The 13,635-nt window shown below is 46.8% G+C and overlaps 1 protein-coding gene across 3 annotated transcripts in view; it reads left to right on the plus strand.

Moving 5' to 3' along the window:
- Positions 1–13,635, plus strand: part of si:dkey-91i10.2 (uncharacterized protein LOC555224 homolog) — a 48,479-nt gene that overhangs the window by 19,139 nt on the left and 15,705 nt on the right. For all 3 annotated transcript variants that reach the window (XM_035603863.2, XM_035603864.2, XM_035603865.2), the window contains exon 2: positions 9,598–9,709. The gene's annotated coding sequence lies outside the window, so the exon portion shown is untranslated. The remainder of the gene's footprint in view (positions 1–9,597; positions 9,710–13,635) is intronic.

Consider the following 13,635-nt stretch of genomic DNA (forward strand, 5'->3'; position numbering starts at 1 on the left):
CTTCCGTTGAACCTGACTACATCATCATACAGCATCTTTGCGGCGACTGTATCTGCCACAACAGTCCTTGGTGTTTGTGGGTTTTTGTTTTTTTTACACTGTGGTTTTAGCACAAACAAAGGCCCTGGGAAGTAAGTAGAGTGAGACACGCAGCAACACACACACACACACAGACTCGACTGTTTGGTCTGTTTTTGGTCTGGTGTGTGTTTTCCGGCCTCACATTGTTTTTGCAGGAAATGCGAGGAGACGAAAAATTAAGCTGCGTCCGTTCTGCTGCTCTGTAAAAAGACAACTGGGTGTGTACACGAAGCCAAAAGAAGACCTCAGTCCTAACAGCATACGTGTTTCCCAAAAGATTGTACGTTTTATTCTACTGTAAAAGGGGAAAAAATGGTCAGTTTGATGACACGTTCAAGTCCAATGAGCGGCTTCATATTTATTTAGAGGTCCAGAGTTAACGTCTGGCTTGCTGAATGACGTAGGGCGGCTGTGGCTGAGGTGGTAGAGAGGGTCGTCCACTAACCAGAAGGTCAATGGTTCGACCCTTGGCTCCTCCAGTCCGTAGGTTCCTTGGGCAAGACGCTCAACCCTGAATGTGTGTGTGATGGAAAGAGCGCTGTGTACAGCAGCATGTGTGTGTGTGTGTGTGTGTGTGTGTGTGCGTGTGCGTGTGCGTGCGTGCGTGTGCGTGTGAATGGGTGACTGTGACCTGAGCTGGCAAACGTTGGACGATAAAAGATCTACATGAATGCAGTAAATTTACCATTTACAAATGAAGTGATAGTTAGAAAATATACTTTCCGCATAAAAACCAAAGGAGAGAAGTCGACTACGACTCCAATAATCCCCTAATATTCTGTGGGACTGTAGACTCATGATAAGCTGGAGTTTAACATTACACTTGAAACCTGATAAAACACTGCAGCAGTTTAACTCCGATTCTGGGTCAGTTTTCGATACATTCTGGATCCACAGCTCAGATATATACTGCATGTGCTTCTGACGGGCCACTTCTCTGTTTTGCGAGGGGTTGGCCGAGGCTCACGGGTACCGTAGTATTTATAGCATGTAGTATTTCTCCGAGTTGTAAGATTCAAGATTTATGGCCATTACATAAACCTCTGCTGTGGTTGAATTATCCAAGAGTCTGCTGTTTCTACTTTTGAGGAACAACAAGGGGGGATTTCATACTGCGGAATAAAAAAAAAACTTCCGACCCTCCACATAACAACAAAACTAAACAAGGTGACGAATATTCATTCGAATGTGATGAATGTGAACAGTGGACGGATAAAAGAAACAAAACGTTTTTTGTCGTGCATCTGTTCCAATGTGGTGTCTGCGGCCTGCTGTGCATGCGAGAGACTCAAAGAATACGGAGGACGCTCTTCTGGATCTGAAATGGTGCGTCAGAGCGCTCGGCCTCAGGCGCTCGGGCTCGTCCTGAAAACACGGACGCGTCATTTTGTCCGTGTCACTTAAATTCCAGCAGCCTGCTCCGGCTTTCCCTCCCAGCACAGAGCTAAATGTAGACTACCCACTTTACCACGTTGTGTGTGTGTGTGTGTGCGTGTGCGTGTGCGTGTGCGTGTGTGTGTGTGCGTGTGTGTGTGCGTGTGCGTGTGCGTGTATGTGTGCGTGTGTGTGTGTGCGTGTGTGTGTGTGCGCGTGTGTGTGTGTGTGTGTTGCCTTTATCTACCTGTCGCTCTAAATGCTCTCTCTGTGTACCAGTGGTTATGGATCCACAACCCTCCATCAGTCGATAGGTGAGGCTGGCTGTGGTGTGACAGAAAACCACTCTGCTGATTGGGTGAAAAAACAACAACACACTCACTCACACACACACGCGCGCGCACACGCACGCACACAGTTATCGAGATTATTTTCTATTTTTTATCAAGGCTTGTTTTCCTTTATGATCATTTGGTAATTACACGGGTTGTTGCTCCGTCAATTAAACACGGGCCACCGACACGCAGACGCCGGTTGCGTCTGATATTGACAACAGTGTGTGTGTGTGTGTGTGTGTGTGTGTAATATTCATATAACTATACCTGGGTATCACTTGAATTTTTGTGTCAACACAAAACCTGAGTTTTGGTTCCAATACTAAAGAGCAGGAATGCAACTGTTAATAATATTTTAATATCGTTAAATCTGCTGATTATTTTTAATTTGGTTCAGTAAATCAAGGCCTGAGGTGATGTCTCTAATTGGTCCTGTTTTGTTTTCTAAAACAGAAAATATCCAGTCAGCCATTTCCCAGGACAAAGAGGAGCACATCCTCACAGTTGCGATGGCGTAACTAGGAGATGTCTTCCATTATTTTTTCGTAAACTATGACTGAAATGATTAATGAGAACACTCCCGGTTGGAAAAAAGAGTGTGAATACCAAACATTTAAAAAAGATAAATGAGCAACGCAATTAACCTGAAGACGATCAAACACAGCGACTCTCCGAGGAGCGTCACGGCCTCCCTGTCGCCTCAAAGCGCCCGTCTATCCGCAGCTCTTTATCTCCTATTACAAGGCCTCATATCACTCAATAGCCCCGGTCATCATTTGCATGAATTGGCTCCTTTGAACTGACTTTTCCTCCAGCGGAGAAAAGACTCCCCCTCCCTCTTTTGTCCCTATTTGAATATGTGCCGTTGGGGGAAACCTCGGTGCAAAAACAGAAGCGAGGTGTTTGGCTCTCAGGCCATCCGCCGACTGTATAATTCCTCCGCAACAATTTCTACCTCCCGAGTCCCCGACGCATGAAATATGAATGAGACGGAGATGACCTGGAAGCACAGAGGAAGGACACGGCAGAGCAGGATGATTTGTGGCTGGTCTTCACTGCCACGCTGCAGAGTGACTGCCGTTTCTTGAACCAGTTGACGTCACAGTGGAGTCCTGTGAAGACGTGATACCGTACGTCTTTTGGTATTAATGGTATATTTTCATAAACACAAACATTACCTAGATGATGCGTCTATAAACATGTGTAAATCACAACCATTGACCCCTTGTTAACTCCAAGTATACAGACCTCAGACTGAATAGCTGTTGTTTTTGCCAGGGTCGCCGGCAGGAAAAGGTGCAGAAAAACGTCCGGAGCAACACCTACGGACATTTTGTGCTTTCACACGCAACCCGACGAGAAAGATTCATGCAAAACAAACAAAAGAATAAACCAAACTCAGAAGAGCAGACACAATGTAAGTGAATGAAAATACTGGGGAGCAATTGTCTGGACTACATCCTGAAAACAGCTCATATAAGACTTGGACAACCCCAGAAATGAAGCCAAAACATCTGCATCGCCCCCTGGTGGCTGGCTTCAGAATAGTTAATAAAATGGTCCTCCTCCATGTTAGCATATGCCTAAGAGGGGAATGCTTACTCGCGATTGGTCGATGGCATGTGTCTGCGGCGCCACACCACGATCACATGCTGCGCAGACTCTGGCCCCAGAATCCAAATGCACAAAATGGCAGCGGGATAACGTGGTATTGTTTTTGCACGGCGGAACGAAGCTGAGATGCGTCGACGTTAATCGCTATGAGGTTTGCAATCTTACGCACGGAGGAAACGAGTTTCAAAATCTGATTTTTATGCAACATGTGAATATTTTAATAGTTCAGGGTGACCGTATCTCTGAGTAACACAGGAGGAGGATGTTATAGGGACGAGGTGTTTCATGTACGAAGTGAGAAAACTGAAATATGATCCAGGGAGATGTTTTTTTCTTCTCTTGCCTATTTCCAACCGGTGCTTTTTTTTTCTTGCCTGAATTTATTTTTCCGAGCCCGTTTTATTTTTAACTCCTCATCTCGAAACACCCCGTCTCAGATCCCCGCGGAGCCGCGCTCTCGGCTGCCGTACTAAACCGTCCTTACTGTACAACTCTGCTCGTCTCCCCCCGATACTTCAGTAGTTCACACACACACACACACACACACACACACACACACACACACACACACACACACACACACACACACACACCACAGTCATTCCGCCTCATTAACTGCACTCTTACACATTTGCACCTTTGATGTTGCCCATGCTCGGCGTCTCGCGGGCCCCTGCCCCCCCCCCCCCCCCCCCCCCCCCACCCCCCCATGAGGCTGGTGGTGAAGGTGTTGCTGACAGTGCCCCCCGGGTGGTGCCTCATTAACCCACATTTGAATGGCTGATGGGAAAACATGGAGGACTGTGAGGGAGGGCGTGTGTGTGTGTGTGTGTGTGTGTGTGTGTGTGTGTAAATGTGTCTGAAGGGATGGGGAATGGAAATGTTCAATGTCGCCTCTGAGAAACCTCTTCAGCATCTGTTGAAGCTGGAGGATGTTCTTTTTTCCTTTTTACAACCTTGTCTCCAAATCGACTGCTTCGATTGTTTGATGTTCGGATGTTGCGCTTGAGAACGGGGAAAGGCATCGTCTCTGACCATTGTGCGCTCGAGCTCCCAAAGTGGGGAAAACCCGTCGGACGCGGCAACATCCTTCGCTTAATTATAGCAGGATGTCCTCATTCTGTTTGTTTGTCGTTACCCCCGATCCCACAGGACGTCCCAGATCCACTCTTCTTTTTCCATCTCTGTGTTTTTTGGATTTTTTTAAAACCTGTCTCCCGCTTTGGCTTGTCGCGATGAAAGACATTCAAAGCACCAGAGCAAGTTTCACACGCATCGCCATGACTTTCAAAGTTGACGACGCAACGGCGACAACCGTCCAGGGAAAGAAAAAAACCCTCGTCCTGTAGTTTTCACCATTAAGGGTTCTCCTCCTTAGTAGTACTTCCTGTAACTGTGCAATTGACGGCAGAGTAGGTGATCGGCTTCCTGCTTACACATGCCCAGTATGCGTGAATATGTGATATGAGTTCTCAGGCGTGTTGATATGGACGAGGATTGGTACACGCAGCCTAAGCGCTCACGTGGACGTAAATCGTTTCAGTTTCTCAAAACAAAATGAACCTTTTCAGACTTCCCTCTCTTTCCCTTTACCTCTCTGGTTCCCTCCTCATCCCTCCTCGCCTCCTTTTTGCCTCCTGAAGACGGACAGTGAATGTGGCGAAGGGTCCCGGCTGTCCATGAATCAAACCAGCAACCCACTCGCCTGGGGGTTCATTTCACGTCCATATGCGTCCTCTTCCCACGCAGGCTATCGGGGTCACTCCCCTCCTCGCCTCCTTAATCTCATCTCGGGCCATTTAGTGAACTAATCCTCCTCGTGGCAGTTAATGTGCAGCCTCCGCTGATCCTCCCGCTCTGACCTCTCTCCCTCTCTCCCTCCGTCCATCCTCCTCCTCCTGACAGGAGATGAAGGGGCACTTCACTTCATTACGACTCTAGGTTTCTTATTACCTGTTTGGCCGCCGTGCAACTGTGTGTGTCCGTCTCCCAGGCCTCGGACGTGGAACGATTCAGCCGGATAAGATGAAACTGAGACTAAATCAGTAAATTGTAAGGAGAAAATAGGACTTGTGGAGTTTCCAGAGCGTAAATCAATGTTTTATTTCATCGTGTATATGATCAAGACACAAACACAGGATTTGGTCGTTTTACTTGATAAAGGACTTTATCAGAAATGTATTTTTGGTTGATCATCTAATTCATCAACTGATTTTATTAAGGTCAGTACATTAGTACCACAATTTTAAGCTGAAACCAACGTTTTTATTTCTGTTAATGCATCTAAAATACACTTGACTGCATGTTTAAGCCTAAATTAAGTAAAGTAGTTTCATATTTGTACATGAAATACGAGTTGCAGAACAATAATAGTGTTTCCCCACAAGATGTTCCTTCTGTTATCAGAAATCCTGCTGGTATGCGGAGAGAATCTCTAATGTTAATGGGGAGTCAGGTCTTTCTTTAAGTAAGATGCTGCGCATAAACGTCCCCGATCGATCGATCGATGAAACTTGAAACTGAGCCCAGAACGAGTGTCGAGGGAATGCGGAAAGGAAAGGAAGGAGTTTCACAAGCGTAAGCACTGCTGGATTCATAAAAGGGGACTGACGCACAGAGAGGCAGGAGAACACCGCTGCTGTAGCCGCTATGCTTTGTGCCAGGCATTGAGTGTGTCTATGGTAACGACCCCCACCCGTGTACAAATACACATACATGCCGCTGCACCGTGGTGTTTACAGTCTCCATCCTCTTAAGCTCCGTCGGTATCAGTGGGTCTTAATCATATTTTGCCAAACATCAGCAAAAATATGGATTTTGGCAACTGAATTCAAGCTGTCAGACTCTGTACAGGAGCAAACTATTACTATTTCTGCAGTTCGCCAGGGATAAGTGTTTAAAACAAGGTTGTATATTAATAAGCCCATTCATGCAGCTCCTCTTTTCACCCTCTGTCTAAAACGGATGGATTTCTTTCATTATTTATATTTTCTTTTATTTTGCATAATTTGTCACCTTTAAATTATATTTTTAATGGACTATGCCTCAAACGTCCTCGTGATGGACTTCCTGCCTCTCGTCCAATGACAGCCGGGACTGTCTCTCAGCCTCTCCGTGAACCCTCGGAGGATCAACCATATAGATAACGGATGGAAATGGTCCACGGATGAGTCTGTGCACGATGCTCGAGCACGCCGCTGTGTTCGCGGAATGTCATGCAAAGGAAACTGCCGGGTATTTTAATACAGGCGGTGATAGTGCAGGCCACGCTTTGCATTCGACGTGGACGATGACTCTTATGTCTTCTGAGCCGCCTCTGTTCTCACCTCACCTGGACGTTCACACACTCCGCTGCTCCCTGGGCCACAGAGCGAGTCCCTGTTGTTGCAGCCGCCTGTTGATATCGTGGCTCCAGGCGGGGGCTCGTGAAAAAGGGGGGAAAACCGCTCGGCTGTAGTTTAGTGTCGGATGGTGGCCGGGCGACTTCCGACTCGCCGCCCTGTAAAAAATGAAATATCTCAGCAGCCGGTCGTGTGTGTGTGTGTGTGTGTGTGTGTGTGAGAGTGTTGACAGCAGGCCGAGTGGCAAAAACACAGCACGCCTGTGCACCCGAGCACACACCCACACGTTTGTAGTTACTGGACTTCAAATACACTAAATCAAGCTTCGTCTGTTTCTTTTCTTGCACAAGCTTTTTGTCGTCTGCGACAACCGTTTCGTTTCCTCCCGGCCTCAGTAGCACGCCTGATTTGAAATGCGGTGCAGAATGGGAGGGCAGCGACACGTACATTACATTTAAAAGCAGTTTTGGTTTTTTGAGATCTCACCTGCTGCCTGCTGAAGCTGGCATGCTTCTGATTTAGGGTTTCTATATGAAGGCATGTGTGGAAACAGGACCAACATGGAGGTTTAAAGACACATTTATTTGAGTTATTTGACTTGTGGATGGGGCCTCAGTTGGTCTGGCTGTGTGTACAGTGTCCTCTCCGGTTAAGAGAGGTAGACTCTTTAATTTTTTTTAGCATATATTTTCATACAGACGGAGATACAAGGTGCAGTAATGCAGCCTCGCAATAAATTCTGTAGCATCTTCATCAGACTTACAGTGCTCGGTTTTTTGTTGACACTGTCACAGAGGTGTTGATTCTGTCACCTCTGTACTGTATATATATAATGTACATATCTATATATATATATAGATATGTATAGATATGTACATTTTACATGTATTTTGAAGGGGATTTTCAATTCTTCTCATCAGCTCTAATAGCTGCATTTTTTTCGCCCTTTTGAAATCTGAATAAATTACAGAAATACAAAGACATCTTTGTGGATTACATGTGCAAATACATTTTACGTGCAGTGCGGAGTAGAGATACTCGTAATGTAACAGCATTTGTTTTAGAGGTGGAGCGTTGTGGATTTAGTTGCGTGTCTGTCACAGTCGGATCCTTGTGTTGTCCTTTCGTGGCTGCGACAAACCTGTTTTCTCCCCACGATGGGGACGCTTTGTGCTTGCCAGGGTGATCCTCGTGACGGAAGGGGGAAAAAAAACGCCGTCTTCTTTTGTTCTACCGGTTTTTATGGGACCCGCAGAAGTGAAATAATATCAATTTTATGTGGATGACGTGATGACATTTTCAGGAGATAAGAGCGCTGAGGCATGCGAGGCCGAGAGATTGCCAGACTGCCAGACAAGGCTTATGAATGTACACGCACACACACACACACACACACACACACACACAGATGATCCAGGAGAAGGTGTGAGTCTGCCTGTAGGTGTCAAAAACTATGGAGCACAATATAATCACCTCTTCTACCAACGTGTAAAGTCTAAAAAGCGTTCAGTCTGCAGCACACACACACACACACACACACACACACACGCACACACACACGCGAGCACACACACACGCGAGCACACCAGAGTGCTTAGAAACACTTCTGTATAGTTTAAGAAGTTGTGAAGCGCCCGAGAGGAGAGAGGATGAATGAAACGGAACAGAGCGGCGGGGAATTGACTCGGTGATTTGAAAACGCTCGCTGGCTAAAAAGAGAGGGCGGAAAAAAAGAATAAAATAAATAAGACGGGTCACTTCAAGTCAGCGCCCGGAGCCAATATTTTCATTCCCCCCTCTTGAAAAAGCCAAATCGGAAGAAGAGGAGACGGAGAGAGAGGCTCTCGGTGTCGCAGAGTCAAGCTGGAAATACAGAACGGAGCCGAATCACAGTCTAAATCAACAGATTTGGGGACAAAGAAAAGCCCCTTGAATGAAACGAGATTTTGCAGAGAAAGGGCCAGGGACCTGTGGGCCCCCCGCCCCCCCCCATCACCCGGCGCTCCTGCGCCGGAGGAGGGGGAGCGGCGCGATGGAGGGCTTCGTGTCTCAGTGACAGCCACTCGTCAAAGCTTTGGATGATGCAGCCACAGCAATCTCCATCCCAGCATCATCCCGTTGGGGGGAGACGGGAGGGGGTGGGATTGGTGCTGACGTCAGAGGTCACGTGACCCCGCTGGCCTACATTGCGTTCACGTCTGCCGTGCAGAGATATGTCTGGAATTTGTGTCATTTCTCCCTGTTATGATTTCAGTCTCTGGCCCAATTGTCTGGAGAGATTCCACGTCTAGATATTTTTTGAAATGCAGCCTTTGCCTGTTGAGTCAGGCTCATTCTTAATTTGCTTTCATTTAGTAAAATGATTTATTACCGAGTGGGCACCACCAGTATTTATTTACTCCCTCTGTGAAACGTGATCTTTGGGTTGTTAATGGAAATCTGTGTCTCTGTTCGGAAAAGAATTCAACGGATATCCGCAGGCGGTTTTCCAGGAGCTCAAGAAACCTACGACTGATTCCACACACACACACACACACACACACACACACAAACACACACACGTTGTTGAATGCAAGCTCTTGGCTGGATGCGTGTAATCTGCGACTCTCTCCTGACAGAGAAACACTAATTATGTAATTGACTCTGCGGCTAATTCAATCTGAAAAAGGAGGACACGGTTTGTTTTACAGTATCAGACTGCATCTGCCATTCAAGCCTCCAGCGTCTGTTGCTCTCCACCGTCTCGCACGGTTGAAAAAGAGAAAGAAAATCTCCATCGTGCTGGTTTATCATGTTCAGAAAAACATCGATTGATCCCTCTCGTCTTCTTCTTCTCCTCTCTTTACGCGTAGCTCCGGGCGACGTCTGTCTGACTGAGAGACACGAGGAGGCCGGGGCACTTTGGGATCCGAGCCAATGACCCGCGGGAGGCGAGGGGCGGCGTGAAGGCTTGATTACAATGGGGTAAGTTTAGAAGATCGGGCAGCAGCGCGTCGCCAGCAGCCGCGGGAACTGCTGCGGCCGCAACAGGAGGAGTGTTGCTTCAAAACTTGATCCCCTGCAACGCGATGCGAGCTGTTGGGTCACCTCTGCCCGGTCGGCGGGAGGGGGCGAGCGAGCTGCGGCCGTGTCCGCCGCTGACTTTAAAACCACAGACTGTAAATGAATGTGGTCTCCACTTTCTCGCACTGTCCACAAAAGTAGGCCAAAAATATCTTGGTGACGCCATTAGAGTCTGCGCAGTAATGGCCGCGGGTCTCTGGACCAATCGTGCGTCGGCCTCAGCTGTCAACCGGAACATTTAACATTTTTTCTGGCGTCAAACTTGCCAGAAAATTGAACCTTTGAACCAACACGATAAGGACTAGTTCAAATGACAGAAACCATCTTTGAACAGAATTTAGTTGACGTGTAATTGGACTTCGCGGTTCACGTCCCATCTGCTAACGTGGAGGAGGCGGGGCTTATGAGCTATACAGCAGCCGGCCACCAGGGGGCGAGTGCAAATTTTTGGCTTTCACTTCTGGGGGCTGTCATGTCGTCCATCTTTACTGTATATACAGTCTGGGCCCCTTAAAAATGAAGTGTCTATTTGCGACACCTCCACCATCGCTGCCACCAGCATTTACAATCTCATCCGTATTGATTTCAAATTGCAAAATGTCATCATGCTCGTTCTAAAAGGAAGGACCAAGACTAAATTAGTCTAGTGAAGTCCTCTTGAAAATTGATAGTGTTTTAAAGTGACTGATGCATGATTATTTGACCCTTAGTGGATTTTGAGCATCACTACTTTATCATGTTATAAGGCAGGATCCTCAGATAGACTCAGAAAAAAAATGAACTTGAAATTGATTTGAATCTGGTTCCTTTCTACCTGTTATTACAAAATGGTACCCGAGCAAAATCGTCTCTGAATTGTGAAAACGACAGTCATTAATCTGCCGTAACGGCCTCGGCTCCTCTGGAGGTTGCTCCCATTCAGTCACGGTCACATCAGTGAGGTTGATCAGATCTGGCTCCCAGTCGACGTTCCAGTTCGCCTGACGTGTGTTGAACGAGGTTGAGGTCAAGGCCCCGTGCAGGCCAGTCAACTTCTTCTACATCAGGATGTGAAAACCATAGATCTGACTTTGCTCACGGGGGCATCTGAAGCACGTCTCAAATGTCAGTGTGTGCAGTGTAGCATTAAGATTTCCTGTCCAAAGTTCAAACCAGGAAAAGCAGACCAAGAACCAACGTACAAAAAGCAGAGGCGTCCACACACTTATAACTGGAAATATAACGGCTCAATAGTGCACACCGTGACTCGATAGGTCGGAAGAGTTTGTCAGCGTGTTTTAATAATGCAGCCGCTCTTCACAGTGAATCCCGTCACACATTAATGTTTCATTTCTTCATTTTGAAGACTCACTCAGCCCTTGTATTTAGAGAAAAACCAGCCCCTGTGCATGCTGGGACATGGTGGTGGTGGTGGTGGTGGTGGCGGCGGCTGATTTACTGTCCTGGTAGTAGCGGGGAATGAGTTATTCCTTAGTCGGCTCCGGTGGCACGCGAGAGCACACAGAGAGAGCGAGAGCGCGGACCTCCGGCGAGCCGTTATACTGGCAGTAATTCAACCAGAGAGAGGCAGGGAGAGGCGGCGGCGTGCTGAGCGGCATGCTGCTTGCTATTCACACACACACACACACACACACACGCTCTCATGCCAATTACACCCGAATTCCACATATCAGCACTTTTCCTGCAATCTAAACTATGCACATGCACATATTTATATCTCCAAGACAGGATAAAAGGAAAAACCAGTCGAGTCACTTTCACATGCTGCAAAACACAGGGGACCTTAAAGTGGTCTGACTGATCACAGGAATGAACACTGTACAGAACAGAACAGAACAAAGAAGAGTAAAGGCAAATTAACAGCCGGTATTCGTGGTTATAAACTGACCTTAGAGGGTCATTATCAGTATGGAGATAATGGGTGATGAGAAGATATATTCCACGAGATGATATAAATCTGTCACCCCTCGCTGTTTCTGCTCATTCCCTTCATATCGCACATGAGATGGTCGGATTGAATGTTGCAAACTATAGTGAGTGAAAACTGCTCTATTGCGATTTTGATTTTGCGATTTTGACGTTGCTCGTGGGTCGCGAATACTCTTAAATAGCTCCATTTCAAAAAATACTCAAAGTGCAGTCTGCAGTGAATTTTACTCAAACTGGAGGAAACGGTGCATTCAGCAGGAAACAGTTTCCAGGGGCAGATTAATTCACTTTAGTGAGCATCTCTGGCAGGAGGACGGTGTTTGTGGGATTGAGTCAAAGTGAACTACAGTGTGTGTGTGTGTGTGTGTGTGTGTGTGTGTGTGTGTGTGTGTGTGTGTGTGTGCGTGCGTGCGTGTTTGTCGGTGGTAATGAAGGAACAGTCGTCCAATTGTGTAACAATGCTTATATAAGAGTATTTGGACAGTGGAGCTGCTCCATGACACGGGGGTTCTGATACATGGGTGTGTGGCTCCGCGGTCACATATTTCATTTAAGTCAGAGGAATCAATTCATTGTTTGGTTTTTGTTGTCTTGGGATTTGTTGGCAATGACGACGAAACAATAAAATATCTACAGCTTCGTCCTTGCAGATTGTCGTTACCTGTGTTTCTATAAACGAATTTCCACCGACGTGCGCAGAGGTACGGTCCTAAGTGCTGAAAGGATTCATTTTAGAGTGACACATTATTGTCCTTGTTTTTTTTTTTTTTTTTCACTATTCATTTAATAGTGCTCGACGAATGTGATTTGAGGGGAAAAACAACGCCCTGTGCTTGTTATGGCGGTCGCTGATTAACTTTTTTTTTCTTTACCTCCGGCATGTGAGGAATGGAGATTTATCCATTACCGCAAAAGCTGCAGAGAATCCAAGCGGCCTTTGTTCGTGCTCCGGCATCAGGGAGCGCTTGAGTCTAAGGATGATTTGGGTTTTACTATTCACCCTGATGCACCGGGGATGAGCCCTCTGAGTCCCTGTTTCATAATCGTGGTCATAATCACCGCGGCAACCCCTTTCCCGACGCGTGACAAAAACAGGAGATACGGGATGACGTACGGGTGTTTGGGGTCGAGCGGTCCACATGTTGTGTGTCCTCATTACAGCTGCGGTACACCTTGTGCCGCCTCGCTCTCTTCAGGGCTTTCGAGCTAATCTGCAACTGTTGTCTGATTAATCAGAGGGACGGAGCAGAGTCGGCCGCCCGGCGGACAGACAGGCAGTTATCTTCAGTACCGTTCCCCCTGCAGCTTTACCGCCTTGTCTTAGCGTCACTCTCATTTCCTCTTTCTCTGTCTCATCGTTGTCTCTTTCACCAGCTCTCCTCTTCCTCTTCCTCCTCTTCTTCCTCTTTCGTCCGTCTCTGTATCCGTCTCTCAATCTCATGTTTTAATAGCCTGACAAGCAGGGCAATAATCCCCCTATTATTATTCCTGCTGCGGAGGGAGAGGAGGAAAAAAAGCCCAAGGGGGTAGACAGGGAGCGTTTTATATTAAATGAGTGTAATTATTGCAGTAAAGGCAGCGAGCTTCGCAGACGTCGTCTCTGTGTCCTGAGTCGCAGCTGTCCAATATTCCAGAACCTCGGACAAAATCTGTGACGTGGACTAAGGCCACTGTGTAAAGTCTGAGCTGTGGAATCAGGGAAATGAGACCAAGCTCAACGATGAGCATTAAAGAGTCCAGAAGGGCAAAGTGGTATTAAAATTAATATCCATAAGAACATTTCGTTTGATCCTGATATTGCAAATGCACAAATTGACATGTAGCAGTGAACTTTTGTTACAATACAATTTGCATAAAACCATTGATTTAGTTATTAAACTGGATTTTGCAAAACGTGA

Source organism: Scophthalmus maximus, chromosome 14 (genome assembly GCF_022379125.1).
Source record: "Scophthalmus maximus strain ysfricsl-2021 chromosome 14, ASM2237912v1, whole genome shotgun sequence".
Classification (NCBI taxonomy): domain Eukaryota; kingdom Metazoa; phylum Chordata; class Actinopteri; order Pleuronectiformes; family Scophthalmidae; genus Scophthalmus; species Scophthalmus maximus.